We start from the raw sequence: 13,522 nt of genomic DNA, 5'->3' as shown, positions 1-13,522 counted from the left end.
AGTCCCTGATCTTGATCGTACACATTTGCGTGCATGATTAGTGTACGGTCAAATCGGGGGCGTCACACTAGTAGTACTTACTTTCGGGTATGTATATCGCAGCTCCTTCGGCAGTCCCGGCACTTCTGCGGTGAACTTTTTCCAAACCCTGCAAGACAAAGAAAATAATTATTACTTGAGATATAAGGAAATGAACAAAAAGTTGCCGATATGGTGCGATAATGATCGATTGAACTTACTTGTTGAGAATGTTAGTCATGTCCGCATAGATCTCGGGATCTTTTCGTCTCGAGTCTAAGACGACTACTAGTCCCTGCTCAAGCTTAATCTCCAGGAGAATATAGTGGAAGCTGCGCACGCATGCATAACTCATCAATTACATTACTATAACCTCGCTCGAGTAATAAGGGAAACTGAATATGCACAAGACAGTAACACTCACTTGAAGTTGTAAGGAAAGAGTATTTTATCTTTGTTTTGATTTATTATCAATGATTTGAGCAAGTTGGCCTCGGCTTCTTTGGCGCTCTTTTTAACCGTAAATTCATCTATGAGATTTGTGTTAATGAACCCAATATCATACATTTGTGCTTTTCTGCACTCGACGATCTTCAATCTGCATAATATAGTGAGGATAATTATAAATACATGCAATGAAAGAGCTGAGCTATATGTAGAGACTTAATGACAGAAGTAGTACTTACAAACAGTAGCAAGTGACAGTTAATTTATCGAGGGCCTTTTGATTGTAAAACTGGAAGAACTCCTCAAATGGAATAGACAACAGATCAATTCCAACGAGGTCGAGCTCCACTTTAACTCTCAGTATCAAAGTATTTGTCCCCCAGACTCTCTGCAGGTTTTCATGTACCAATCATGCAATCTTCGCATCATTGTTGTTAGAGATTTTTCATCTTTGACGAGAGGCTTCCCGTAATGGTATTTGTGTTCGTCCACCTCCAAGAAACCATAATGTACATCGTCGGGCAGGTAATCTCCAAGATTGGTATAACCGGGCACCATCCTCGGATCATTAGTGACGATATCGCTAGACACCTTGAGCGGGGGGGCACGATTGGTTCGCTTGTTCGCCGAGCTGGGCAATTTTTTTCCCAGCTCGTCGTTCTGCTAACCTTCGATCACTGATAGTACTTCCCGACCGCTCCGCTTCGAGATATACCTTTTCAGTAACGCGCTCATAGTTGGTTTTCGGCGGAGACTTTGGTAGTTTCCTCAGGGCATCCAAAGTGCGCTTCGCTTTCACCAGATCTACCTTCTTCTCCGGAGGTGGATGTTTCTTTGCTTTCACCCCTTAAAGAAGTTCGTCACTTCGGCTCACACTATCTTCGCGTTTTCCTCCTGGCTCCTCTCATATGGTAACTTCTCTGGAGTCTTTAGAGAAGGACCAAATCTGTATTGCCTCCTGCCTCTGGCTGTACTGCTAGACGCCGGAGCAGACGGAGCGACTGCGGCTGTCTTCTTTCCTTTGTTATGAGGCGGACGAGAAGGACTATGAAGCGCCGGAGCAGCCGGAGCAGCGGCGGGTCTCTTCCGCCGTTGCTGACGAGGCGGAGAAGGAGGAGGCTGGCTGCTCGGGCGCGCCGGCGCAGGCGGAGAAGGAGGCGGAGTGCCGCCACGCTCCAGAGAAGGAGGATGAGTGCCCTGATCACTCGCCGGAGGAGGAGGCGGAGGAGGAGGCAGAGTGCCCTGACTCGCCGGAGGAGGAGGAGGAGGCGGAGGCGTCCAGTTCAGAAGGTTGATGAGCTCCTTCCGCCATAGGCATGGAGTCTTCAGAGAAGAACCCAGCCGAGTCTCCCCATCACCCGTAGGGTGGTCAAGCTCGAGGTCCTCAAATCCGTCCGTTATTTCATCCACCATCACCCTAGCATATCCTTCTGGAATCGGCCGGTAGTGATAGGTTGCCCCAGGTTCAGAAGGTAAAACAGAGCCAACAGCCGCTTTGACTTTCAGTTTCATCCATTGCGTCATAAGGTGGCAATGTTGAGACTTCGTGATAGCATCCACGGGGTAGCTAGCAGGAGCCATGAAGACAGGCTCCAGCTGAAGCTGCTCGGTGGAAGCCACACTGCTTCTCCACTGAGATGGCGGGGTAGCTTCAGGGGAAGCTTCGGCAGGTCGTTTGCTGCGATTTGCTTCTCGTTCCTCTATCGCTTGTACCCTTGCGTGCAGCGCCTGCAGTTGGGTATGCTCCACTTTCTTCCTCCTCTCCTGGCATTTGTAACCGCCTGCGTCCGGAAACCTAGCCTTCCACGGAACGGAGCCTGGCGTGCCTCGTGTCCGTCCAGGGTGCTCAGGATTCCCGAGGGCCATTGTGAGCTCGTCGTTCTCTCTGTCTGGAACGAACGTCTCTTGCTGCGTTGCATCGATATACTCCTGAAGCCTCATGACGGGTATTCTCAGCTGCTCGTCCGTCCAAACGCACTTCCCTGATACAGGGTCCAAGGTTCCGCCAACCCCGAAGAACCAAGTCCGGCAACGGTCTGGCCAGTTCAATGTCTCTGGTTCGACCCCTTTATCAATCAGGTCATTCTCAGCCTTGGCCCACAACGGCCGGGCTTTGAGGTAGCCACCTGACCCCGTGCGATGGTGATGCTTCTTCTTCGCAGCATTCCTCTTGTTTGTCACTGACATCTTCTTACTCTTTTTTGATGTCTTGTGGGCCACAAATGCGGGCCAGTGCTCTCTGATCTTCTCATACCGGCCGATGAATTTTGGTGTCTCTTCTTTGTCAACAAATTTTTTCAGCTCATTCTTCCACCTCCTGAATAGTTCTGCCATCTTCTTAAGAGCATAAGACTTGATCAATTGCTCTTTAACTGGCTTCTCTGGATCCTCCTCTGGCGGTAGGGTGAAATTTTCCTTAAGCGCGGTCCAAAGATCATCTTTCTGCATATCGTCGACATAAGACACCTCAGGGTCTTCTTTAGCCGGCTTTAACCATTGGTGGATGCTAATCGGGATCTTGTCCCTAACAAGAACCCCGCACTGAGCAGCAAATGCTTCCTTTGTCCGGATGGGTTCAATCGGCATGCCATCACGCGCGATTTCTATGATCTCAAACCTTTCATCCGAGCGCAACTTTTTCTTCGGGCCTCGTCTCTTTACCGAAGTTGTGCTCGATCTGGAGGGCTAGAAAAAAGAAGAAAGACGAGAGTTCATTAATATGTGTGCATACCAAAAACAATTAATACATCAATTAGCTATAGTCAGCACATGCTTAACTAATATATATACCTGGTCGGACTCCGTTCGGTCACCGGAGCCGTCATCACGGTGTCCTTCTTGCACCAGCATTGGGTCATCGGAGCCATCATGATCAGGTCCCTCCTCCTCCATTGTTCGATCACCGTATCATGCTTCTTCACCCCGTCCTTCCAGACCATCGCCGCTGTCGTTGAGATACGACAAGACATCAGCTCCGGCTGCGATTATGTCCCCCAACACCCGTTCTGCTTCCTCGTCTCGTCCGTGCTCCATTGTTTCTGCAAATATTACAACATGGCAATTATTATACAAACATGACAGCAGGTGGATATATTAGTGGAAAACGTAGAACTAGCTAGCTAATCACAACAAGGAATCATATTAGTGGCCTCGACACTTGATCTCTAGGGTTGGGGTGGCCTCGGCAATGCATATAGGGTTCGGGGTGGCCTCGACAGCGCTTCAAGGGTTTGGGGTGGCCTCGACGACAACGCTCTTTTAACTTGGCAAATTTGGGTGGCCTCAAGAGAGTTTGTCGGGTAGGGGCGCGGCGGGAGGGGGTAGGAGACCGACATCATTTTTTCTAGGGTTTGGGTGTCCTCGAGAGTTTTGGTCGAGCGAGAGGGCCTGGGGGTGCTCCCGTGGTATAAGTTATCACGGTCGAGAGGGGGTATATATATCGACCGCCCCTCATGTCGAAGTTATCCGGGAGGGGGTTATATCGACAACGACGACATACATACATGGGAAAATAATATTATCGGGGAGGGGGTATATCGACCCCCCCCCCTCGTGTTGAAGTTATCGAGAGGGGGTTATATCGACAACGACGACATACATACATGGGAAAATAATGCTATCGGGGAGGGGGTATATAATGGAACTTTTCTAAAAATGTAACTTTTGCATATATATAAAACTTTTCTAAAAATATGCATATATAAAACTTTTTCTTCTTCTTCTTCCTTCTTCCATCTCCTCCTTCTTCCTAAATATATAGAACTTTTCTAAAAATGAAACTAACCTAAAATGTACTAAATCAGAGAACATATATAGATAAAACTTTTCTAAAAATCTAACTTTTGCATATATGAACATATATACACAGAGCACATACATACATATATACATTTTTATAAAAAAGCAAAAAACAAATCATCATATATATGAACAAAAAATCTAAAAAAACAGGACATATAATCATATATATATATACACATACATATACTCACACATATACATATAATCTGGAAAAAAACATCATATAAATGTGGGAAAAAATAGGGAGGAAGGGGGCGGGGGCGGCGCCGGCCTGACCAAGGAGAGGTGCTGCGTGGTCGGGGCAGGGGCAGAGGCACGGCGTCGGGGTAGAGGGCGGCGACGGCGGCGTGGTCGGGGCAGGGCGACAGCGGCATGGTCGATCGGGGCAGGGCGAGGGCGCGCGGCGTGGTCGGGGCGGGGCGACGGCGGCGTGGTCGGGGCGGGGCGACGGCGGCGTGGTCGGGGCGGGGCGACGGTGGCGTGGTCGGGGCGGGCCGATGGCGGCGTGGTCGGGGCAGGGGCAGCGGCGTCGACGGGGCAGAGGGCGGCGACGGCGTCAATGGGGCGAGCTCGGGCAGCCTCGCGGCGGCGTCGGGGCGGGGCAACTGCAGAGATGAGTGTGAAAAACGCAAAGTGTTTTCTTATATACCCAGGGCGTTGGTACCGGTTCGTGGCACCAACCGGGACCAATGCCCCCTTTAGTCCCGGTTGGTGCCACCAACCGGGACCAAAGGTCTCTTTTCAGCAGCCCAAAGGGCGGGAAGCTGCGGCCTTTGGTCCCGGTTGGTGCCACCAACCGGGACTAAAGGGGGGCATTGGTTCCAATTGGTGCCACGAACCGGTACCAATGCGCCCCTTTAGTCTCGGTTGGTGCCACCAACCGGGACCATAGGCCTTGCACAACGGCGTGGTGGTGGGAATTTAGTCCCACCTCGCTAGTTGAGAGGGGCGCGCAGTGGTTTATAAGCCCCACTGCCGCACCCCTCTCGATCTCCTCTCCATTGCAGGCTTACGGGCCTAATTGTGACTGCTATGCCAGATGGGCATACTGGGCCTTCTGCGGGCCTGAATCCTGGCCCATTGATGGGTTTCTAGTCGTATTCAAGCCATGGTGGCCCAGTAGCTGGCAATTTTTTTATTTTTCCCAGTTTTTTTGTTTTCTTTTTTGCTTTTTTTTGTTTTGTTTCTACTTACAACAAAATACTTATTTATTTATTTTTTTTGTTTCTAATTACTTATTTATTTTATTTTATGATAATTCTTTTTGCTATTAAAGTTTCTAACAAAAAAAGTTCATTCTGAAAATTCTTTTTGCTTTTAATGATTTTGAACAGAAAATACTTTGATAATTATAGTTGCATCAATTTTATATAATTTTAGTTTCAATAATACTAGAGGTTGCTTATAATGTTTTGAACAGAAAATACTTTGATAATTTTAATTTCATAAATTTCATTTTTGAACTTATTTGAAGTCCATAGTTTTTCTGTGTTCAAAATGCACCATTCAAAGCCACATCATAAATTATCAACCCTTTCTGACTTCATTTGTTATTTTTCATGCATTTACTGATTATTTTGAGCTATATGACCCTGAAATTGAAAAGCATTTCAAATGAACTCTGAAAAGGTTGAAACTTGGCATGGTATCATCATTTCACCCACATAGCATGTGCAAGAAAGTAGAGAGGGTTACGGCAAAAACTGGATGCACTTCGTGTACAAAACGGACAATCTCTTTCGAAGTATCAGGGTTTCATACAGAAACTCGTCTGTTACAAAGGGATTTCATTTTTTTGAACTTATTTGAATTCCATAGTTTTTTTGTGTTCAAAATGCACCATTCAAAGCCACATCATCAATTATCAACCCTTTCTGACTTCATTTGTTATTTTTCATGCATTTACTGATTATTTTGAGCTATATGACCCTGAAATTGAAAAGCATTTCAAATGAACTCTGAAAAGGTTGAAAGTTGGCATGGTATCATCATTTCACCCACATAGCATGTGCAATAAAGTAGAGAGGGTTACGGCAAAAACTGGATGCACTTCGTGTACAAAACGGACAATCTCTTTCGAAGTATCAGGGTTTCATACGGAAACTCGTCTGTTACAAAGGGATTTCATTTTTTGAACTTATTTGAAGTCCATAGTTTTTCTGTGTTCAAAATGCACCATTCAAAGCCACATCATCGATTTTCAACCCTTTCTGACTTCATTTGTTATTTTTCATGCATTTACTGATTATTTCGAGCTATATGACCCTGAAATTGAAAAGCATTTCAAATGAACTCTGAAAAGGTTGAAAGTTGGCATGGTATCATCATTTCACCCACATAGCATGTGCAAGAAAGTAGAGAGGGTTACGGCAAAAACTGGATGCACTTCGTGTACAAAACGGACAATCTCTTTCGAAGTATCAGGGTTTCATACGGAAACTCGTCTGTTACAAAGGGATTTCATTTTTTTGAACTTATTTGAAGTCCATAGTTTTTCTGTGTTCAAAATGCACCCTTCAAAGCCACATCATCGATTTTCAACCCTTTCTGACTTCATTTGTTTTTTTTTCATGCATTTACTAATTATTTTGAGCTATACGACCTTGAAATTGAAAAGCATTTCAAATGAACTCTGAAAAGGTTGAAAGTTGGCATGGTATCATCATTTCACCCACATAGCATGTGCAAGAAAGTAGAGAGGGTTACGGCAAAAACTGGATGCACTTCGTGTACAAAACGGACAATCTCTTTCGAAGTATCAGGGTTTCATACGGAAACTCGTCTGTTACAAAGGGATTTCATTTTTTTGAACTTATTTGAAGTCCATAGTTTTTCTGTGTTCAAAATGCACCATTCAAAGCCACGTCATCTATTTTCAACCCTTTCTGACTTCATTTGTTATTTTTCATGCATTTACTGATTATTTTGAGCTATAAGACCCTGAAATTGAAGGCAACATATAGCTCCCATGAATAGATAAGTGACCAAATTAATAGAAGTTCGTCATCACATTAAAACCAAAGTACATACATAGTTCTCATTGAACAACATATAGCTCTCCAGAGCATCTAATTAAACCATACATTGAAGTTATGTAAAACATTTCAATGCAACAACAAATGCGATCGTAATCGCAACCAAGGTAACAATTGATCCAACTGCATAATGATACCAAGCCTCGGTATGAATGGCATATTTTCTAATCTTTCTAATCTTCAACCGCATTGCATCCATCTTGATCTTGTGATCATCGACGACATCCACAACATGCAACTCCAATATCATCTTCTCCTCCTCAATTTTTAACTAGTGTGGCTCAGACATTTCATCGAACACCTCATGTGCATAGGAGGTGAGCTAGAGCACCCAAATGTGCCCTCCTCTCGCCGACCAGAAAAAACAGAGCACTGTAGAGTGTTCTGCCGTGGCGATGGGGTATATATAGGCAACTCATTTGTCCCGGTTCGTGGCTGGAACCGAGACTAAAGCCAAGCCTTCTGTCCCGGGTCAAGCCAAGAACCGGGACCAATGGTTGTGGGCCAGGAGCGAGGCCCATTGGTCCCGGTTCGTGCCTCGAACCGGGACAAATGGGTCCATACGAACCGGGACCAATGCCCATGAGGCCCCGGCCGGCCCTCTGGGCTCACGAACCGGGACGAATGCCCCCATGGGTCCCGGTTCGTGACTGAACCGGGACTAATGGGCTGGTCAGGCCCGAACCAAAGCCCTGTTTTCTACTAGTGGGTGATCCCTTATTCATGTGTTGTCATTGTCAGTTTATTTTATTTTCTAAAACAGTCTGGTTTTTTACATGATCTTCCTTGATCATTGTACACAAAATATGACTATGTTGGTGGCAAAAAGAAAAAACACTTAACTGCGTATTTTTTATGTAGAGTATACATGTTTTGAATGTTTGCACCTAATTTTATTTTAAAAAAAGAAAACATATTCAAGGTTAGTTAATTTTCTCATCGAGAGCATGTACGTTTACGGTTTGCATGTTTGCGGCAATTTTGTCATGGGAAAACTTCTCGGAAAGCTCTATCAAATTGCATAATTAACTGTTATGTTGCATTAGGAGTTATCCCATGTACATGCATGTGATATACTTAGGGGGTGTTTGCTTCAGAAGTCTTAGGACTTTTTCTAGTCCCAGGGACTAATCAAAAAAGACTCTCTAGTAGAGTCTTTTTCTAGTCCCTGTAGAAAAAGTCCCTCCCGTTTGGTTCCTACGGACTTTTTCTAGTCTCTGAGACTAAAAAGCCCCTGAACCAAACACCCCCTTATACATGCACTTGAATGTGCTTGCTTGCATGGACCTTGTAACATAGAGGAGGGCACTCGTATACACTTCCGTCCATGGGCACCAGCATGTCCGGGTCTGCGTGCATGATTGTGACATTTAAACCGATCCGCTCTCTTTCAGCCAATGATGAAGGTATCTCCCTCTCTATCCTCCAGCGTGCATGCATTTTCTTCTTTATTGGGTCTTTTTCTTGTTATTTTTTCGGGCTACTCGTGGACGTATTTAAATCGGTAAGATTTGATCTAAAGCAGCGACGTGGGATTAGCTGATATCATTAGATATATAGAAGCGACATGGGTTATTTAATTAGAAAAAGAGCCCAATATCTCGCACAGCAATAATCTAGCGCAGTTGGTTTTGTCCCTTGGATAGTAGGGTGATGGTCTTGAGTTCGAAACACCACCAGCGCCATCTTATTTTGTTTTTATGTGAGGCGCAACATTAGTATAACAAATATAAAATATATTCTTCTTTAACTTTTGCCAAAATGGGTTAGCTGGGTGGGTTGGTTTGGACGTGTGTTTGTCGGCTCAAACCAAGTGGGCGCGGTTCGAGTCCTCATGACGCTATTTGTTTTAATTTTTTGATCTAAGACAAAACGAAACTTAGAACACAAAAGCGACGGACGAAAAAAAATATGACATACAAAAAACTCCTGATGACCAAAAAAGATGAAGAAACAATCCACCTTTTAATATTAGGTATAGATATAGATATAGATAGATATAGATATACACTTATACTGTGGCATGTTTGTTGGAACCATCAGGCGAGAAATAGCCCAACCCACGCGTTCGTCGCTCCTATGGCTGCTCGAGCGGGCAGCGGAATTCTAGCCCATCGTTGCTGCCACTGCTTCGCCGCGCCTCCACCCCCCTCACCGCCGTAGGTTGCCGTACGAGATCCCACACCGTGTGCGTTCCCACCCGGAAACTCTCCCCGCCATGCAGGTCGACACACCCCCGAGCTAGTGTCGACACACCCTGTGACGGCCCCGAGCTAGCGTCGCCGACCCCCGTGCTCTGCACGACCGTTGTGTCAGATGTGCACCTCGAGCTAGCATCGTTGGCCCTCGCGCCGCATGTCGAGTTCATGCCCGTCCCCACGCCACGCGCCCCGCTGTCGGGGGGGTTCTCGATGGGTTCGGGCTGGGATGTTTTCGGAGAATCGATTCCCCCGTGCAGCCGAACGATCCGTTCAGGCTTGTGCGTCCCAGTCCGAACGTTCGGGTCTTTTTTTTTTCTCTCAAATATTATGCCGTGCAACCGTGAATCGGACCTGGATAGTCGGACGGGCTGGCAGGCACGCGTGTCCGATCCCGAGTCGAATCGGGATTCGGGAGAACCGCAGGCGCGTACCGGCCGATCTATATATACTGACGGGTCGAGTTGAGGCCGTGGACAAACGAGATCTAATGGCGATACCGATCATGGCGGCGCGGTTCAGCGACGAGGACATCCAGTCCATGTTAGAGGAAGGCATCGACCCACTTCTGGCGGAGAGCCTGATGAAGCTGCAGTCCAGGGTGAGCGACATGCTAGAGAACACCACGGAGTTCCCCTCGCTCGCGGCGCTCGACTGGGCGGACGGCGTCGAGGCCAGCACCGTGAGGGCCGCCCAGATCATCTCAGAGGACGCTGAGGACTACCGCGACGGCGCGGCGATGGTCGCCGGGAGGCCGAGCGAGGAGGCGCGCGCGGTGGCAGCGACGCTGCGCGACCATGCCGCGTGGGCGTTCGCGCGGCTCGCCGAGGCCCAGGAGGTCCTGACCTCCACGCGGCGCCTGCGGGACAGGCAGATGAGGGAGGTCGTGGCGACGGAGAACCAGATGGTCCACCACGCGGCCAACGAGTTCCTGCAGTTCGCGGCCAAGGAGACGGACGGCGGGCAGGTGCCGAGCGGCCTGGAGGCGGGCGACGCGGCGAGGGCCCAAGCGGTGGACGCCGCGGCCACGGCCGAGGGCGCCGGCGCGCGGTTCGCGGAGAGGTTCGTCGCGCTGGCCGGCAAGATCAGGCGGGCCGCGGCGTCGCCGGCGTACGCGGGCGAGGAGGCGCTGGTGGAGGCGCTGCGGAGGCAGGCGGCGGCTGTGGAGGCGCTGTGCGCGGACCGGACGCGCTCGTGCCGAAAATGCTGGCCACGGGGTCGTGGATGCTCTTCAGGGCTATGAACGGGATCCCATTCCCGCTGGAAGGCGAAGCTCCGCACCCTTCGAGTGTTTTTTTTTTTTTTTGAAAGTGGCCAGCGTAGCTGGTTTTCATTTCATTTAGCAGGGAGAAATTACAGAAGCTGATCAAACGATCATGGAAAAGAGAGACAATACATCTTACTTCGGGCCCCAAAGAATCAGGCTATCTGGAAAAAAACTAAGCTAAAACGACGCACATGAAGATATCTCACGTCACTTCCTCAAAGGGCTGCTGGATGCATCGTGCACCGGCGAGTCGCCATTGCTCCATGTCGCTCTGGCATGCTTTGATGATGTGCCTAGCGTCAGCTTGTTTGCCCCTGAAAATGCATGCATTTTTTTCCAGCCAGATGTGCCAGGAAATGAGGGCGATCATGGTCTTCGTGCCCTTCCTGTGTTCTGGGGCAGCGGAAGCCACAATCATCTGAACTTTGTCCGTTGTCATTGCAGCTCTGCTCCACACTTGCTGGTTTAAAGAGCTGCACCCCGTCCAGGAGGTCGCGGTGTTCCAGGCCTGCATTGCCACTGGACATTTCCAGATCAGGTGCAGCGAGGTCTCCAGGTTGCGCAGACACATGGGGCAAATATAACCATTCGTCCATCCTCTCCTCTGAAGGCGATCGTTGCACCAGAGTTTGTCGAGGTGCAAAAGCCAGAGAAACATCTTCACTTTCCCCGGAGCCCAAATCTTCCAAATGATAGTTTTGAAACTGCATGTCTGATTGCCTTCGAATTGTGCGTTGTACGCCGAGCTTGTCGAGTAGTTGCCCGAGCTGTTGAACTTCCATTTTGATCGTGTCCGGGGCCTTCGGTTCCAGATTGATTTGAGCTTGCCTGATCTCTCTTGCCAGCTGCACCACTTGATACACAATGTTGTTGTAGTCGCCGTTGCGAAGGTCAAGGATCCACCGATCATCAGTCAAAGCCTTCTTTATGCTTCTGTTCTTGCGGATGGCTCGGGCGAACAAGTTGGGGTATGCCGAGCAGAGTTGCCTCCCTCCCAGTCAGGAGCACGACCAGAAGAATGCAGTAGCACCGTTCCCGATGGTCACCACCGTGGAGGCCGCGAAAAGAGCCCGATCGTGCATGGATTGTGAATGGATTTAAACAACAGATGCTACAAGTATTTCGATCAAAACGAATAAAACTCCACCGTCGTGAGGCTGCGCTTTAGCTAATTATATGCTGTTATTATTGGGACACGGACATTTGGTTCCTGCGTGTATCTACACACTTTTTTTTAGTAATTCAATAAAAAGTCAAAAAATTCTGAAAATGTTTCTAAAAGAGTCAATTACACCACCGGTGTCACAGCTTGGCGCGAAAAGTCAGTTTAATGCTAAAACTTGCGGCATACATTGAACGGGTGCCATAACTTGGCTTTGATGTTTCTATACAAACTGAGTGTTGATTAGGCACGCCAACATGACATGGGGCCCGCTGTCAGCGGCCGGACGGCAAAGTGGATGTGTGGCCTGCTATTTTGAAAAGAAAAAACCTCAAAAATAATTTTGTCACGAAAAATACTATGCCACGACCGCAGGGTCCACTTGTCAGCTACCCACAAATAAATGAAAAATTGGTACATGTGAGGGACTCAAACAACTAACCTATACTACCTCCGTTTTCAAATATAAGTCTTTCTAGAGATTCCAACAAATGACTACATACGGAGCAAAATGAGTGAATCTACACTCTAAAATATATCTACATACATCCGTACGTTTGTATTCCATTTGAAATGTCTAAAATGGCTTATATTTAGGAACGGAGGGAGTAGATAAGAGCAGCGCAAGGCTAACCACCTGACACTTAGGCATTTTTATGTAATAACTAGGGCTGCAAACGAGTCGAGTTTGAGCGAGTTGGAGTTGGCTCAGCTCAACTCATATTAAAATTCGAGCGAGCTCAAACTGAGTGAAGCTCAAGATCGAGCTCTAGAACATGACTCATGCTCAGCTTGTAACGATCTCGAGTCGATCTCGAGCTAGTTTCGAGCTAAATGAGATGGTAAAAAATATAAATCTATAGTGGTTATTTCAACTAGATAAGAACACAACACGGCACAACTTTATAGGGCAAGAGCTCATCTTGGTCTCTTGGCGAACTAGCAATAGATGGTGATCTTCGTGGATGAAAAATAGAAAACAAAGGTGCATATGCTAGGAAATTTTTGTCCAAAACAACAAGAAATTTGAGATGTAGTCGACCAGGTACCATAATTAAACCTAAATCTTCTCTACACTTAATTAAGCTTCCATGTTTGCTGGTAAATAAAATATGGAGAAAAATCACGCACATCATATATGGTAGTGACAAATTATCTTATTTCCATTTAATATATGGCGTCATCATTTAACATAATGGTATTATGTCGAGCTATCGAGCTAAAATCGAGCGAGTCAGTATTGGCTCAAGATCGGCAAGGTTCTCGGTCGAGCTACATAAAGTGTTCAAACTCAGCTCATTTTTTTCGAGTCGAGCCAAAAAAGAGTCGATCTCGAGCGGCTCACGAGCCTCGAGCTTTTCTTGCAGCCCTAGTAATAACTGGATGCTGCTGCTATATATTCTTTGACTATTAAGCGGGCTGCAGTCCCTACATCCCATTTGTACATTTTTTTCCAGAGATTTATACAATATATGTAAATTATAATAGTGTGTTATAAATAATATATATATGTATGAAATAAATTACATTATAAAATAATCATTTATGGATTTTGCATTTATCCATATAATAAATTATGAATTACATAGTTGTT

Source organism: Triticum aestivum, chromosome 2D, assembly GCF_018294505.1.
Source record: "Triticum aestivum cultivar Chinese Spring chromosome 2D, IWGSC CS RefSeq v2.1, whole genome shotgun sequence".
Lineage (NCBI taxonomy): Eukaryota > Viridiplantae > Streptophyta > Magnoliopsida > Poales > Poaceae > Triticum > Triticum aestivum.
Note: the sequence above shows the minus strand (reverse complement) of the source record.